Here is a 6,000-nt window from a genome sequence, read left to right on the forward strand (position 1 = left end):
TTATCTCACCCAGCATGGGTATATGTAAAATGACACCCCAAAACACATTGCCCAACTTCTCCTGAGTACGGCAATACCACATGTGTGACACTTTTTTGCAGCCTAGGTGGGCAAAGGGGCGCACATTCCAAAGAGCACCTTTAGGATTTCACAGGTCATTTTTTACACATTTTGATTTCAAACTACTTACCACACATTAGGGCCCCTAGAATGCCAGGGCACTATAACTTCCCCACAAGTGACCCCATTTTGGAAAGAAGACACCCCAAGGTATTCCGTGAGGGGCATGGTGAGTTCCTAGAATTTTTTATTTTTTGTCACAAGTTAGCGGAAAATGCTGATTATTTTTTTTTTTTTTTCTTACAAAGTCTCATATTCCACTAACTTGTGACAAAAAATAAAAACTTCCATGAACTCACTATGCCCATCACGAAATACCTTGGGGTGTCTTCTGTCCAAAATGGGGTCACTTGTTGGGTAGTTATACTGCCCTGGCATTCTAGGGGCCCTAATGTGTGGTAAGTAGTTTGAAATCAAAATGTGTAAAAAATGACTTGTGAAATCCTAAAGGTGCTCTTTGGAATGTGAGCCCCTTTGCCCACCTAAACTGCAAAAAAGTGTCACACATGTGGTATTGCCGTACTCAGGAGAAGTTGGGCAATGTGTTTTGGGGTGTCATTTTACATATACCCATGCTGGGTGAGAGAAATATCTTGGTCAATTGCCAACTTTGTATAAAAAAAATGGGAAAAGTTGTCTTTTGCCAAGATATTTCTCTCACCCAGCATGGGTATATGTAAAATGACACCCCAAAACACATTCCCCAACTTCTCCTGAGTACGGCAATACCAGATGTGTGACACTTTTTTGCAGCCTAGGTGGGCAAAGGGGCCCACATTCCTTTTAGGAGGGCATTTTTAGACATTTGAATCCCAGACTTCTTCTCACGCTTTAGGGCCCCTAAAATGCCAGGGCAGTATAAATACCCCATATGTGACCCCATTTTGGAAAGAAGACACCCCAAGGTATTCAATGAGGGGCATGGCGAGTTCATAGAATTTTATTTTTTTTGCCACAAGTTAGCGGAAATTGATTTTTATATTTTTTTTTTTTTCTCACAAAGTCTCCCTTTCCGCTAACTTGAGATAAAAAGTTCAATCTTTCATGGACTCAATATGCCCCTCAGCGAATACCTTGGGGTGTCTACTTTCTGAAATGGGGTCACATGTGGGGTATTTATACTGCCCTGGCATTTTAGGGGCCCTAAAGCGTGAGAAGTCTGGAATATAAATGTCTAAAAAATTTTACGCATTTGGATTCCGTGAGGGGTATGGGGAGTTTATGTGAGATTTTATTTTTTGACACAAGTTAGTGGAAAATTTCTGCTAACTTGGGCCAAAAAAATGTCTGAATGGAGCCTTACAGGGGGGTGATCAATGACAGGGGGGTGATCAATGACAGGGGGGTGATCACCCCATATAGACTCCCTGATCACCCCCTGTCATTGATCACCCCCCTGTCATTGATCACCCCCCTGTAAGGCTCCATTCAGAAGTCCGTATGTGTTTTGCGGATCCGATCCATGTATCCGTGGATCTGTAAAAAACATACAGACGTCTGAATGGAGCCTGACAGGTGGGTGATCAATGACAGGGGGGTGATCAATGACAGGGGGGTGATCACCCCATATAGACTCCCTGATCACCCCCTGTCATTGATCACCCCCCTGTCATTGATCACCCCCCTGTAAGGCTCCATTCAGACGTCCGTATGTGTTTTGCGGATCCGATCCATGTATCCGTGGATCTGTAAAAAACATACGGACGTCTGAATGGAGCCTTACAGGGGGGGGTGATCAATGACAGTGGGGTGATCAATGACAGGGGGGTGATCAGGGAGTCTATATGGGGTGATCACCCCCCTGTCATTGATCACCCCCCTGTAAGTCTCCATTCAGATGTCCGTATGTGTTTTGCGGATCCGATCCATGTATCCGTGGATCCGTAAAAAACATACGGACGTCTGAATGGAGCCTTACGGGGGGTGATCAATGACAGGGGGGTGATCAGGGAGTCTATATGGGGTGATCACCCCCCTGTAAGGCTCCAGTCAGACGTCTGTATGTGTTTTGCAGATCCGATCCATGTATCCGTAAAAAACATACGGACTTCTGAATGGAGCCTTACAGGGGGGTGATCAATGACAGGGGGTGATCAATGACAGGGGGGTGATCAGCGAGTCTATATGGGGTGATCACCCCCCTGTAAGGCTCCATTCAGACGTCCGTATGTGTTTTGTGGATCCGATCCATGTATCAGTGGATCCGTAAAAAACATACGGACGTCTGAATGGAGCCTTACAAGGGGGTGATCAATGACAGGGGGGTGATCAGGGAGTCTATATGGGGTGATCAGGGGTTAATAAGGGGTTAAATAAGTGACAGGGGGGTGTAGTGTAGTGGTGTTTGGTGCTACTTATTACTGAGCTGCCTGTGTCCTCTGGTGGTCGATCCAAGCAAAAGGGACCACCAGAGGACCAGGTAGCAGGTATATTAGCCGCTGGCAGGCTGGAGATCCACTCGCTTACCTTCCGATCCTGTGAACGCGCGCGCCTGTGTGCGCGCGTTCACAGGAAATCTCGCCTCTCGCGAGAGGACGCGTATATGCGTCCACCCAGAATAGCAGGGCCGCCGCCAGGACGCAATCCTGCGTACGGCGGTCCTGAGGCGGTTAAGACCATGTCTGGATTTCAGGGAGCTGAACAGTATCACAATTCGTGACCCTCATCCGCCTTCTCTGATCCCGGACCTGTTTAACCAGATTGTTGGGGCTAAATTTTTTTCCAAGTTGGATTTAAGAGGGGCATACAACCTGGTCAGGGTCAGAGAAGGGGACGAATGGAAGACGGCCTTCAATACCCCTGAGGGCCATTTTGAGAATTTGGTTATGCCTTTTGGTTTGATGAATGCTCCAGCCGTCTTTCAACATTTTGTGAACAGCATTTTTTATCATTTAATGGGGAAATTTGTACTAGTGTATCTGATGACATTTTGATTTTTTCTCCTGATTTCAAAACTCATAGGGACCATCTACATCAGGTCTTGCTCATTCTGCGGGAGAATAAACTGTATGCTAAACTGGAAAAATGTGTGTTTGCGGTTCCAGAAATTCAATTTCTGGGTTTTCTTCTCTCCGCTTCTGGTTTTCGCATGGACCCTGAGAAGGTCCGCGCTGTGCTTGATTGGGAGCTTCCTGAGAATCAGAAGGCGCTGATGCGCTTTTTGGGTTTTGCCAATTATTACAGGAAGTTCATTTTGAATTATTCCTCTGTTGTTAAGCCACTCACTGATATGACTAGAAAGGGGGTAGATTTTTCCTCCTGGTCGGTAGAGGCGCGTAAGGCCTTTTCTTGTATCAAAGAGAGTTTTGCTTCCGCTCCCATCTTGGTACAACCTGATATCTCTCTGCCCTTTATTGTTGAGGTGGATGCTTCTGAGGTGGGTGTGGTCTTATCTCAGGGTCCCTCTCCTGCCAAATGGCGACCGTGTGCCTTTTTCTCGAAGAAACTCTCCTCCGCAGAGAGAAATTACGATGTGGGAGATAGGGAGTTGTTGGCCATCAAGTTAGCTTTTGAGGAATGGCGCCATTGGCTAGAGGGATCCAGACACCCTATTACCGTGTTTACCGACCATAAGAATCTGGCCTACTTGGAGTCAGCCAAGCGTCTGAACCTGAGACAGGCCAGATTGTCTTTGTTCTTTTCAAGGTTTAATTTTGTTGTCACGTTCCGCCCTGGGGTTAAGAATGTGAAGGCGGATGCCCTGTCACGTTGTTTTCCGGGAGGGGGGAACTTTGAAGACCCGGGTCCCATTTTGGCTGAAGGGGTGGTTGCGTCTGCTCTTTATCCTGAATTGGAGGCAGAGGTTCAGGCAGCCCAGGCAGAGGCTCCTGATCTTTGTCCTCCTGGGAGGTTGTTTGTGCCTCTCGCTTTACGACACAAGGTTTTCAAGGAGCACCACGATACTGTCCTTGCTGGGCACCCGGGGGGTAGAGCCACAGTGGATCTCATTGCTCGGAGATTCTGGTGGCCGGCTCTTCGTAAATAGGTTGAGGGTTTTGTGGCAGCCTGCGAGACCTGCGCTCGTGCCAAAGTCCCTCATTCACGGCCATCGGGTCCTCTCCTCCCGTTACCCATTCCTTCCCGTCCTTGGACACATCTGTCCATGGACTTCGTTACGGACCTGCCTCATTCCTTGGGGAAGACTGTGATTCTGGTGGTTTTAGCATTTTATTCCTTTTCCTGGGTTGCCCAATAGTAAAACGCTGGTGCAGGCATTTATTGATCACATTGTCAAATTGCATGGTATTCCTTCAGACATAGTCTCTGATAGGGGCACGCAGTTTGTTTCCAGATTCTGGAAGGCTTTCTGTTCTCGCTTGGGGGTTCGGTTGTCATTCTCTTTTGCTTTCCACCCGCAGTCGAATGGCCAGACGGAGCGCGTCAATCAGAATCTGGAGACATATCTGTGCTGTTTTGTGGCGGAGAATCAGGAGGATTGGTGTTCTTTTCTCTCCCTTGCTGAGTTTGCTTTAAATAACCGTCGTCAGGAGTCCTCTGATAAGTCACCATTTTTTGCTGCATATGGGTTTCATCCGCAGTTTGGGACATTCTCTGGAGAAGGGGCTTCTGGTTTACCTGATGAGGAGAGATTCTCCTCGCCTTTGTCATCTATTTGGCAAAAGACTCAGGATAATCTAAAGAGTATGAGTGAGAGATATAAGCGTGTGGCGGATAAGAGACGCGTGCCTGGTCCGGACCTGAATGTTGGTGATCTGGTCTGGTTGTCTACTAAGAATATCAAATTTAAGGTTCCCTCCTGGAAGTTGGGTCCTAAGTTTATTGGGCCTTACAAAATCTTGTCCGTCATCAATCCCGTTGCCTACCGTCTTGATCTTCCTCAGACTTGGAAGATCCATAATGTTTTTCACAAGTCCCTATTAAAACCTTATGGCCAACCCACTGTACCCTCCTCTTTGCCTCCTCCTCCGATTGTGGTTGATGGTAATCTTGAATTTCAGGTCTCTCGTATTGTCCGCGGTTCTCTTCCGTATCTCGTTCATTGGGAGGGTTATGGTCCTGAGGAGAGGATGTTGGTTCCAGTGGCGGACATTAAGGCCACTCGTCTTCTCAGGGCATTCCATAGGTCTAATCCTGAGAAGGTGGGCTCTGAGTGTCCGGAGTCCACTCGTAGAGGGAGGGGTACTGTCACCGCCAAATCTCTGAGAAGTTCTGACAGACGTTCTTCAGTACCTCCTGCATGATGTTCTTTTGTTTTGCTTTCGCTTTGACATCTCTTCTCCCTCTCCCAGCTGTCTTCTATTAGCAGTGATTGCTTCCCTTTATATCTCCTCCCATACTGCTTCACTTTGCGGTTTATACTACTTCCTGGATTGTGTTCACTGCTTGAAGTACTACTGCTGGTTTCTCAGATAAGTCTATTTCTGTATTTGTGTTTTCCTGTTGGCTTGATTCTAGGTGACCCTGACTCCCTCCGTATTAAGTGCAGGGAGCCGGTGGTCGTGTCCCCTCAATATTATAGGGTTTGCAGGTGTCACTCAGTCGAGGTACGTGGACATGCAACTTTCTATCATTGAGATCTTTGCATGGGCTGAGCAGTCAGGGAGAGCTCTAGGGCTTTAATAGGGCTCACCCTTTTGTTCCTTAGTTTGGGATCAAGTCAGTCGGATCTTTATTTGTTACTTCTTGTTTTCTGCAACACCATCCGTGACAAGATGTTACCTTTACATTTCCCATATGTCTACTTCATGTTTGGATCATTTTGTAAATTACATTTTCTTTTTTAGAGGCTTAGAAGTTTAGAAGCAAATCTTGAAATTTTTCAGAAAATTTCCAAAACCCACTTTTTAAGGACCAGTTCAGGTGTGTATGACTTTTTGATCGCTTGGTATTACACTTTTTTTTCACCGTTTTTTACGGTGT

The sequence above is a fragment of the Bufo bufo genome, chromosome 4 (assembly GCF_905171765.1).
Source record: "Bufo bufo chromosome 4, aBufBuf1.1, whole genome shotgun sequence".
NCBI lineage: Eukaryota > Metazoa > Chordata > Amphibia > Anura > Bufonidae > Bufo > Bufo bufo.